This window comes from Gouania willdenowi, unplaced genomic scaffold (genome assembly GCF_900634775.1).
Source record: "Gouania willdenowi unplaced genomic scaffold, fGouWil2.1 scaffold_412_arrow_ctg1, whole genome shotgun sequence".
NCBI lineage: Eukaryota > Metazoa > Chordata > Actinopteri > Blenniiformes > Gobiesocidae > Gouania > Gouania willdenowi.
Genome location: NW_021145173.1, coordinates 124,540 through 137,634, shown reverse-complemented (window position 1 = coordinate 137,634; position 13,095 = coordinate 124,540).

The following is a 13,095-nucleotide window of genomic DNA, read 5'->3' as shown; positions in this document are numbered from 1 at the left end:
TTTTCGAACTATCAACCTGGAGTTTTCAGCCAAATGAGTGACCTTTTTGTCATTGTATGTACACATTCTGGCTTCATAGTCAAATAGCCATCAGTAATTGTGACCAAGCGCTCTTTGAAGAACTTTAACATGCAGTAATTTCTTCAAGACATTGCAGCAGTGAATCAATCATTTCTCCTCCTTAGATGGTGCCTGGTCATATTTCAAGAATACTTTTAGCCTAATCATCAACAAACATGCCCCCTGAAAAAATGTAGGACCAAGAATTGTTATAGTCCCTGATTCTCCCATGACCTGGCAGAATTTATCTATCACAAAAATGTCCTTTAGAGGAAAACCTTTTCCTTTCAGTCCCATGTTGACTGGCTTGCCTTCAGGCAATGCAGGAATAAAAGTACACAGTTGATCAGGAAGGCCACAATCTCCCACTTAAAGGAGATGTGGATTCGATGCTATAAAGTTCTGGAAAACAGTGCACTCTATATCATCTCCCACACTTCCTGTCAATAGTGCGCTTGTGTTTATACATTACCTAATCACTCTAGACTTTGAATGGGAACGCTCTTAGACCGGCGGAAACAATAACTCTAGAATTGGCCTGTTTGATCCGCTCTAGACGCTTTGAGATGACCTTGTTGTAATTTACGTTATATAAATAAAGTTGAATTGAATTGAATTGGCATTGACATAGCAATAAACTAGCATTAGCCTAGCAATAGCAATGATATTGCAGTAGGACAGGAAAAAACAGTATAACAAGGAAAACCAATTTGAAGGCCTGTTTACACAGTAATATTAGTTAAAAACCCAGTAAAAAGAGAAAACCAGTTAAAAATCACTCTCAGTGAATTTGATGCGAATCCATTGAAAAATAGCCAAGATACAGCATTTAGAATGTAATGGCGGGGAAATGGCAAATGATTTTCTGGTGACATAATAGGCCCCTCCCACTGATCACAGCTTGTTTTTTCTTCATCAGCAACCTGCTCAAATCTGTCTAAATTCATCCAACGGTATTTTGAGGTCATCTCAACATATCACCTTTCCCCTAGAGGTGTTAGCGTCATACGCCAATAAAAGTAACGCCATCTGAGAACGCAAGGCATGAGGGGTAATTTTCACATTGAGTCTTGTTAAGGGATGGACAGTCATCATATGTATCAAACATGAAGCAGTTTGAACACTGTATTTGAGAGCTATATGCATTTTTCTATTAAGGCTTGCTATAATTGCTAACAGGGAACATGACCGTAAATGGCGGCAGTCAAAAACACAAGGCATGATGGGAAATGTTTCAAAGCAGTAAATTTGTGTTTCACAGTTATAGGGATTTTGAAATGTTGGCATACTAACACAAATTAGCATTGCAACTTTGCAGCAAAATGTGTGTTTGTGTGTGTGTGTGTGTGGCTCAACCATCTCTGTGGTTCAGGGACAGAGCTGAGACTTTAAACATGGCTGCTGCTTGGTTCAAGGGTGTGCAGCGTCAGATTTGTTTGGACGCCCAAATCAACAGTGACAATGTCTTCTTCTTCTGTGGGTTACGGCGATTGGCAACCAAGGCAGGGAGCATTACAGCCCACAGTGATGATCATCCCTATGTTCCAATCTTCAGTGACATCAGTCCTAGCTCTACAGTGATGTCATCAGTTATGACATTAGAATTGGAAAATTGGTCCTATGTGGGCGGTAATGCTCCTTTCCTTGGTTGCCAACTGCTGTTAAACTACACAGAAGAAGAAAATTGTTCCTATCTCTTCAGTGATGATGTCATCATTCTACCTCTACAGTGATAATGTCATCCCTATGTTCCAATCTTCTAATGTCCTAATATTCCAATGTCCCAATGTATTATAGTCATTAATCCTTACCTCTTAAAAGCAAGAAGAAGAAGAAGAAGAAGAAGAAGAAGAAGAAGGTCTGTGTTCAGATGGAGGAATTAAAGAGAGAGGGAGTTCATCAGTTTAATATTAATAACCAGTGTTATGGCAATTATTATATTCATCGTCATATCATCAAATGTGTGTTCATGTGTACAATTTGTCATGTTTTAATACACGATGACTGCATTACTCTTTGCACTTTTGAACAGCTGAGTCATGTTAAATTAACAGTACAGACAGTGCCAGCAACACACAGTCTCTGCTGAAGGCCTCATACCTAAAACTCATATTCTTTTACATACACACAGCTCCATCTTAACCAGCCAAGGCCAACCTAAAACTCACATTCAGATACACACACTGTCAAGGACAGATAGCAGTGGCGCCAGCCTTCCTCAATGCATCCACCTCTTCATCATTCTCCAACGTCTCCAGGGTGAAACTTTTTTCTCTATCTGTATAAAAGCTTAAGCTGTGGAACTTTCCCAGTCAGTTGTGGCTGGCCTCCTTTCCTCCCAACAGGATGGGACACCTTTTTTGTACTCTTTTTCATTTAGTTTATAATAAATCCTTTTTTATAAAATCATCATGCTGTGACTGAACAGCATCATTCAACAAGAGCATAAATCATGTCTCCAAATGAAGTCAACCGCAAATTTGCCGTGACACCAGCTTATTACATTCCTTGTGCAAAAAGGGTTAATGAATAGGGTTTAGGATTTAATAATTGCCGGTAATGTTCATTGCCTTGGTTGCCAACCGCCATAAAACAACACAGAAGAAGAAGAAGGTCTGTGTGTGTGTTCTTCAAATATCTCTGTGGATCAGCTTCTATAATGACCAGTTTAGATAGTTACTGATGATAATAGTGGTGAAGTTAGACATCAATGACAACAGACAAATTCATCAACTCTCAACAAAACACTATTTTCATTTGCCAATATTAAACTGAAGTTTTTTTTTTCTTTTGCAGTCAAGAAAAAAAAAGATCAGACTGAGCTGAGAGTTTCAACATGGCTGCTGCTTGGTTCAAGGGTGTGCGACGTCATATTTGTTTGGACTGCAATGATACCGTTAATAAATTGTTTCATAAATGCTTTACAGAATCCGTGTGCATCTAAACTGACTGTTGTGGATTAATGACACTAAACGAGTCCGGACCAAGTCTGTTCTGGTCTGAGGAGACCCGAATCTGCGAGGACAACAAACTGGAATGGAATTAGATGGGGTTCAACTCCCTACACAAAGCCAAAATACATGAAAACAATATTTATCACTCTACACATTTCACAACAAACCTAAATGTTCCTGACGTCCCACCTTCAAACACAACCTCATTTAACCATCCATGAAAAAGCTACTGAACCTCCCACTTTTCTATAGTAATACATACTTCCTACGGGCACTGACCTAGTAATAATAAATGCAAAAACAATGGGTTCCTACATTCCATTCCAAGACTTCAGACCCTAATTAATGATTCCAGTAAAAAGGTTTAAAATTAATGTGACAATAAATTAATCACAGGTGTTAAGCTTCACAGATTCTACAAATATGTCTACAGCACTCCTATGAAAAGATTATCAATGTATGAGAATAAGAATCAGATCTCAGCAGTGAGTGTTTTTAATAAATGCTGAGTGTGGAGTTTACTAAGCTGATAGAATTCAGTAATAAATGAAAAAGGTCAGAATTGTTTAGTGTTGCATAATGTAGGAGCAGAATAATAATCTGTCAATCAGGAGGTCTATTCTACAAAAATAATACAACCACAGATAAAAACAGCTAAATAACTTCTCTACTCAGGCTAGCTGGCCTTCAAGGTAAGGAGAGGAACTCTGACACCTTTGGATTTTAATGGACTTTGGAGTAGAACGTCTGCTCCACATGTTTGGAGAACACAGTTAAAGTGATGTATCTGATGCTTCCACAGGGAACTAATTTAAATAAAGTTATTTCAGCATTACGTAATGTGTAGAGCAGGCGGTCTCTGAGGGAGGTCCAGTCCTCAGGTCCAGCCTCCACATCCCTGTGTTGGAGCAGGAATAATATATCAGTTGTTCATCAGAGAGGCTGAGTCAGAACGATGCAGAGCTCATCATCTTCTTCTCCTCACTATGAGCACACCTGATGAAGCTGAGCTCTGCTATCCACACCTGGGAAACTCTTCATGCAGGAGGATCGTGCGTTCTCACTCAGTGTCTGTGCTCCTTCACATCATCCTGTCCTCCATCTCTGTGCTCACTCTAACTCTCAACCTGCTGGTCATCATCTCCATCTCACACTTCAGGTATTGACATGTTCTGTTGTTTTATGACTTGTTATGTTGTTAGACTCCTGCTGTTTTCTGCTTTGATGATAATTGTTGTATCATATAATGATATCAGTGTGTTTCTCTCTAACTCCTCCAGGAAGCTGCACACTCCCACCAACTTCCTCCTCCTCTCTCTGGCTGTGTCAGATTTCTCTGTTGGGTTTGTCTGGGTTCTTCTGATATTTCTTATTGATGGATGCTGGTTTTTAGGTGCAGGCTGGTGTGTTTTTAATACTGTTTTAGGTTATGTTGCCGCCTCTGCTTCAATAGGAACTGTTGTGTTGATATCAGTTGATCGTTATGTGGCTGTTTGTGATCCAATGCACTATCAAACTAAAGTCACTAAAAACAGAGCTAAGATATGCATTGTTCTATGTTGGTCTGGTTCTACTGTCTTTCACTGTCTGAGGCAAATTTATAACATAGAAAATCCAGGTCAGTTTGATTCCTGTGCTGGAGAATGTATGATTTATGTCCATCCTGTTGCTAAAATTATGAATGTTGTTCTCAGTTTCTTCATTCCAATCAGCATCATAGTGGTCCTGTATGTGAGAGTGTTTATAGTGGCTGTGTCTCAGGCCCAGGCCATGCGCTCTCATGTTACAGTGGTGACACTTCAGAGTTCACTGAAGGTTAACAGGTCAGAGCTGAAAGCTGCTAGAGCTCTAGGTGTAGTGGTTGTTGTGTTTCTAATGTGTTTAACTCCACTTTACCTTGCTGTACTAACAACAACGTTTGGACTGAAAAGTGTATCATCTTACAGTTTTGTTACAGGTCTGGTTTTGTTCAACTCTCTGCTTAACCCTGTGATCTATGTGTTTATGTATCCCTGGTTCAGGAAATGTGTGAAATGTGTTTTTTCTCTTCAGATCCTGAAGTCTGGCTCCAGTGAGGCCAACATACTGTAAAGAGGAAAAGTCAGTGACAATGTGCTGCTGGGATTTAATACAGTCACTGTAAAACTGTGGTGATATGTGATGAATGTTTTTAGAGTTCTGTTTACTTTAGCCATGAATGAAAAGAAAACACCTGCTGATGTTTCTAGAAAATGATTTCACACATTGTATTTGATATTATGAAGTCAAAACTGTTTATCATTATTAAAGTTAAAACCAACTTGGGGATGTTTTACAGTGGAATGTTATTGTTTCAGATGAAACTAATGTGCATTAATCACACAAACATTCATGGTGGAGTTATTGATCTAATTTTCTCTTTCTTCATTCCATTCAGCATCATAGTGGTCCTGTATGTGAGAGTGTTTATAGTGGCTGTGTCTCAGGCCCAGGCCATGCGCTCTCATGTTACAGTGGTAACAATTCAGAGTTCACTGAAGGTTAACAGGTCAGAGCTGAAAGCTGCTAGAGCTCTGGGTGTAGTGGTTGTTGTGTTTCTATTGTGTTTAACTCAATTTTAAATTGTTTCACTTACAACAGGGTTTGAAGAGAAAAATCCATCATCTTACATTTTTGTTATTTGTTTGTTTTACTTCAACTCTCTGCTTAACCCTGTGATCTATGTGTTTCTGTATCCCTGGTTCAGGAAATGTGTGAAATGTGTTTTTTCTCTTCAGATCCTGAAGTCTGGCTCCAGTGAGGCCAACATACTGTAAATCTTATAACAATTTACTTATTTTGTTTATGTTTGGAGATTTGTCATGACTATGAAAGCATGGTGGAGTGAACTAACCTGAAAAAAATTACTTATTGATATTTTTGTGTAAAACTGATCTGAAGAACAATCAGAAGTTGCTGATGTGGAGATAAATGTGCATCAATCACATGCACAGCAAGTTGATTTCTGTCGAGTTCAACAAATGATAGAAATGATGAAACAAACACGTTTCATATGTGAATAAAACACAAAGTGTTAAGTCAGTTCAAATTAGGCGGCAATTGCTTATTAGAAACAATGAAGTGAAGCAGTAGACTATCAAATATTATTAGATCACACTTTACCTGTTGTTTACAATGTTACTTTTATAGATTTATGAAATAAAAACTATAACTGTGAAATAAAAGTGCTTGTGTCCTCATTTCTGGGAAAACACCACATCACACAGCTGTTCATTAATGTATTGACTTGCAGTGAAATGTACAGATGAACAGAATAACACAATATGATTAAACATTTCAAAACAGTTTCATTTATCTCAGTATAAACCACCAGTAAAAACATTAGTTTTTTTTTTTTTTGGTGGAGGGGGCTTTAAACTCAATAAAGTCTGTACAGTACAGACTATAAGCTATAAAATAATTAATCCCACAATGAGGAACATTTATAATCATTGACAATAAAAAAAAGACACCTGTGTGGAGTTGGAAATATGATGTTGTGCAAAAATGTGAAAAAGTGTAAAGTGTAACTGACAATAAGAAGAGATAGAAAGAAAGGAAAACAATGCTTTGAAATAAAAATAAAAAAAAGTCATAATTAAATATATATTAACATAACTCAGTTAGCCTTATTGAGTGTGTGAGTAGACAGCACACTGGTGTGTAGTATGTAGTGCAGGGCTATTCAACTACATCTTGCTGTGGGCCATAATGTTTGAAGGCTATGGTTTGTGAGCCAGACATTCCTGGAACAGTTGCTCTTTTTTTGCCTTATCTGCACATGCTGTCAATGGTCTTTTTTTTAAAATCGCAAATAAATGAACTAGTGCAGTGCCCGTCGCACGTATGCATTCACATAGTGGGAGGAGCTTAAGTAGAGTTGTCAATTATGGACAAATGAGTATGTGCTTTGAAGGTTGAATGTACAAATAAGTGTACATACTCTGTACTCTGTAGTGTTATAAAGGGGTTTATTTGCAGGTGCAAAGTAAAATAGTGTGAGTGAGATTTACCTGGTTTAATTCTATGGGACATGAACTTGATAAATGTGTTTGTTTTTTTCACAAATTTTTATATATATATATATATAAAATATATATATATATATATATATATATTTTTTTTTTTTTTGTGTAATGTATGTGTATTTTTGTATCTGTCTTTTTGCACATTTTTTCTGTAATTATAGTTTTTTGTTGCCGTGCCCGGTACATTTTTTGTATTTTTGTATCTTTTTTGGTGTAGTTTTATGCATTTCTGTTGTCATTTTGTGTATAAATATTTATTTTTGTGTATTTTGAGTCATTTTCATATTTGTTGTTGTTTGGTGTATTTTTCTGTAATGTATGTTGTTTTGCATCATTTTGTGTGCTTTTGGAGCCTTTTTGTATATTTTTGTGCATTTCTGTTCTTGTTTTGTGTACTTTTTGTATGAATATTGTTTAGTTTTTTGTTTTCTTTTACTCATTTAGTATATTTTTATTATAAATACTGTGTTTGTGTGTGTGTGTGTGTGTGTATGTGTGTGTGTGGTGTATGTCCCTGTCTACCTCCATCTCCGTGCGTTATCTCTCACACACGCACGTCATGCATGTAATCCGTCACAAGTTGGTGAGAAATAAAAAAAAAAAAAAAAAGACACAAGGAAGTACCACCAAAAAATAACCGTTTTGCAACACCAAAGTCGCAAGTTCAGCATGTATATCCTGCTGTAGTGCACGCACGTGCATCAGCCGTGTGTGTGTGTTTACATTGTAGCTGCTAGCATCTTAACACATAGAATAATAAAAGAAGAAACCCTCACCCTTGCACAGAACAAACAATAATCATAGTGGAGCCATGTTGTGGACCCTTCCGCTCACAAAAACGTTACATTCCTCGGTCTGAAGAAGCAAAATGTTTGTGATATGATTGGCTAACGGCCGTCAGCAAAGCCGCCGCCCACAGTCATGGAGACGGAAGAGGAAGTGACGTCCGTGACCCGCGATTTAAAGGAAGTTTGGAATCACGAGAATAATATTCATAACCATGAAATATTAACTTAAATGACTTTTAGCGGTAGAAAAACGTTGTTAATATTTAACTTTTTTTTTTCTTCTTTGAACCCAAACAAGCTGCGACACAGTGACGTTATGAACCTGGAACCGGAAGTAGCGCGCTCAATATCGCGCTCATTACTGAGAGGTTCGTAATCTTAAAATAAACGTTTTGAACATTTTGCAACACCAAATTACTCCAAAATAACGAATGTACATACTTGGGGTACTTGGAACAGGTTGACTAAGGGGGGATATTCGCTCCACACACACACGCGCTCACACACACAGACCTTTTTTGCTTTTATAGATAGATTAATTTATTTTTATTTATAATTGTGACCCTTATGAGCCCTCTCTAAGGAAGGGTAAGAAATACTTTATCTAAGGGAGGATATAAAAAGAGAGGGCAGTGTTACACATAGGTGAGGGGGAAGGGAACAGGGAAGAGGGATTAGGGTAGGAAAATTAAGTTGAGAGTGAAATGTGACGCTATAGTTGTGCATATTGTGTTTCTTGTGTTGTGTAATTGGTTCAGCCAGTCTGATGACAAGTGTTGAGAAATGTAAGGTGGTGACACAGCACCCAGCTTCGGAGTGAGTGGTTTTACCTACAACAGGTATTTGGGACCAACGTGTCTAAGATTAAACCCAGTACGAGTTTATCCCACGGCCCTAGGCCAGTGCATCCATGACCAATGTTTTTGGAAGAACTGCTTCTGCGAACCCAGGCTCCGCCCTGGGCTCGAAGGTGCAGCCAGGCCGGCAGCAACAACGGGAGCCAAGCTCCAGGCCACCCCCCTCATGAGCGAGCAGCCCCTCCTGACGCCTTAGAGATCTTAGGTCCAGAAGCAGCCACTACCCCCACACACACACCGAGAAAGCCCCAAGGAGCCAAGGCTCAAGGACCATAGCATTAGAAATAGCCTAGCATTGGGCTAACATTAGCGTTAGCCAAGCATTAACATTAGCCTAACAATAGCATCAACCTAGCATTAGCTTTAACCTATCAATAGCATTTACCTAGCATTAACATTAGCTAATAAGAACTTACCATTAGCATGAACCTATCATTAACATTAACAAGTGCAGTGGCCATAAGATGTATGTATATATTTAGCACTGTAATATAGGCTAGCATACATCTGCAGAGAGAGAGAGACAAAGTTAGAACTAAAAATGAACTTTCTTCTCTTGATTCTTGATTTTTATTTTCTTCATTTTGCCATTGAAAGAAGCCATTAAATCTAAAAATAACTTCACTAATCAATCAATTTTTATTTGTATAGCACCAATTTATAACACGTGTTATCGCACAAAACGCAGGTCAAAGACCTCACTGTTTGTTATCTAATTATTTCATGACTTTGATGCTTTAGACCCACATTACATAAATACATTTAGTCATGTATTGTTAATTGTTAAAATATCAGATTTAATTAAAAGTTTGTTATGTGGGGTGGAATTGCTAGCGAAAACGTCCAACCATCCTCTTTTATCTGGGCTTGGGACTCTGAGAGAAGCTATGACATCATCATCAGTAAAGCAACTTGCTTTATTTGAGAAAACCTGTGACATCATCTACAATATTCTTAACATTTAGTTAATCTGCTTAATCTAAGATGTTAATCTAAGCTCTATTTAAGAAATAATTTATGAATGGTGTCATTGCAGTCCAAACAAATCTGATGTTGCACATCCTTGAACCAAGCAGCAGCCATGTTGAAAGTCTCAGCTCTGTCTGTCCCTGAAAGCCTTACAATTAGCATTAGCATTAGCCTCACAATAACAATGATAATGCAGTAGAACAGGAAAAAAATGTTAACCAGTTAGAAGTCCAGTTTAAATAGTAGTATGTGCAGAGTCGGCTCTACCCAATGTGGAGCCCAAGGTGAGATTTTCTTTGGCGTCCCCCCCTCTCCCCCAAATGAAATATACCTAACCAAAAAAATGAAATAGATCTGTTTTTATTATTGTCTTTAATGTATAACACAACAAATCCAGTGAATAAATAATAGCATTACAATATTATAGGTACATAATATAACATCAAATTTTAATAACCACATTGTTTGCAACAAAAAAATCTATACATAAGCTACATTTATAATATGCAAAAACAATATACAAAAGCTATACAACAATAGTATGCAAACTATGTACAAAAAGGCATTTTACAGGCTGAGACATCTAGTGGTGATTTTTATTACTGCATCCACTAGTGTGATAAACTATGCCACTATGTACTCAACTTCACCTACTACAGCTGTACTTTCCTATATTTTACATTGTTATACATTGTTAGTGTCTGCAGGCTCGTCTAAACTCTTTCCTGTGTCTCGTCTAACATTAACATTGAATTTAGGCCTTTTTATTCATTTATTTCTGAAGTTTTTCTTGTTTTGAAATTTGAATTACACCTTTTGGTGTATTTTCATTACTTGTACCTCAAATTATTATTGATGGATGAGAAAAAAGACTGTGCACATGTAAAAAAAAATAAATAAATCTGTGATACTGTGATAATATCTGTGTACCTCCTGAAAGGTGTTCAAGTCCCTCTAGGGTTACATATACCTCAGTTTGGGAACCACTACAATATATAGAAATATCTACAAATGTTTTCAACCTAGGGAATATATGTATATATTACTACTATAATAATAAATTAAATTTATTGTATTTCATTTGACTTTAAAATCTCCACATCCTAAACATTAAATCAAATCCAAGTAGTCCATTGAATCAATCCAACCACGATGTATCTACTGTATCAGCCTCAGGAGATGATGATAGATGATTGTTCATATCTACAGCGTTGTTTTCCTGAAGCTGTTTGACGTCAAACACTCCACAGTTTGACACTCAAAACTCTCTAAAGTTGGACATGTTTAGGGTTTGTACAGCTCCAGTGTGTCGTATGTCTTTCTCCAACAGTCCTTGAAAGCACCACACACACAGCCAGGTACACAGGTCACACCACAGATAGAGGTGGTCCTATGTAGACCCTGCCACAACAATGTTGCTGGCCTTGGCATTTCCTGTGTTTTATTTTGATCATTATTCTCAGATTTAGTAGGTTTGTGTGTGTGCGTGTGTGTGTGACGGTCTGACGGAGATGACTTATGCAAATACAGAACAAACAGTGTTCCGTTTTGGCTCAGTACGGGACGCCCCATTCAATGGCCAAATAAGGACAGATTCCGTATTTTAAGGGGCGTGTGTAATGACGTGCCGTGACCACTAGGGCTGGGTAGGCACGTTGCAAATCAAAACCACCAATGACAATTTCATTTGTTTCTGCTGTCAAGTGTTAATTCAATTCAAATCAATTTTATTTGTATAAAGCAATTTCCAACAAAGTCATCTCAATGCGCTTATCAAAATATAAAATTCATAATAAGAAAGAAAAAACCCAATAAGATCCACATGAACAAGCATTTAGCCATCTAACAAAATCAACATCATAAAAACCATTAAAGAAACATAAACAATTATTTAATATAGCCTCCATACTCTCCAACAAGATATATCTCATGATACGACAGCACATCTGTTGTTTGTGTTGGGAACACAGAAACAGAGAAAAAGACAACTCAGAACATCCTCAGTGAGGAGCATCCACAAAGTCAATCCTTCCTTTTGTACCATTCACTGTGGAAAATACCAACAATGTTCTGACTTTACCTTAGCTGAAGCTCTGGTAACTCAGGTGTTGGTCTCCATCTTTTAAAAGCTGTTGTTTTTCCTCAAAACAAAGTTTCTCTATCATCTCTAGCGCTGTCACCCGCCCACTAGCTAGAGAACGTAGCAGCAGCAGTCACGTGTCATCTATTCACTAATGTGCTGTGAACATACGTATAGCATTTAGCATAGCGCGGTTACGTGCAAAGGCACCTCTCTACGCTGCCGTTATGTGTAAATGGATGTCATATTGGGGACCTGACTGCGCATGCACAAACGCGTAAACTCACGCAATGAGAACGGAGGTAGAAGAGCGACAGGCCTTTGGGAGGGGGCGTGGCCTCCCTCTGCCTTACAGCGAAGCAAAAAAAAAAAGACTGCAGCTGTTCCAGGAAACAGCGCTGTTTAATAATTTGGGCTATGAAACGCACAAAATGCGGACACTTTCAAACTTATAGGTACTGTAGGCTATTTGAAATGAAAAAATAAATAATTTATAATTAAAAAAAAAAAAAAACTTATAATAAAATAATCAAAATTTCAATTCACCCTTGGGTAGGCACTGCCTATCTTGCCTACCCTGACGGCACGTCACTGCTCCTCTGGTCTGAAATCCAGTGCAAGGAACCATCAGCAGATACTGATCCACAGACCTCAGAGCCTGAGCAGGGGTTAAGGCTGGATCAGATCACTGATGTAAGAAGGAGCCTGACCCTGCAAGGCTCTGAACACTCGAACCAGAATTTAAAAATGTATCATATAAGACACTGGCAGCCAATGGAGTTCTTTTAGAACAGGAGATATGTGAGCATTCAGTCTTTCAACAGTTTTTTAAGAATTAGGATGTCTTCATTAATGCATGGGCAGATAGATAGATTGGATTTAACAGGAGCCACCTGATCTAAAATAGTTACACACCGTTAACTACTATATACCACCATCAGTCACCATTAATCACCATAAACCACCATTAATCAGCATTAATCACCATAAACCACCATCAGTCACCATTAATCACCATAAATCACCATTAATCACCATAAACCACCATCAGTCACCATTAATCACCATAAACCACCATCAATCACCATTAATCACCATAAACCACCATTAATCACCATAAACCACCATAAACCACCATTAATCACCATTAACCACCATCAGTCAACATTAATCACCATAAACCACCATTAATAAGCATTAATCACCATAAACCACCATTAATCAGTATTAATCACCATAAACCACCATCAGTCACCATTAATCACCATAAACCACCATCAGTCACCATAAACCACCATAAACCACCATCAGTCACCATTAATCACCATAAACCACCATCAG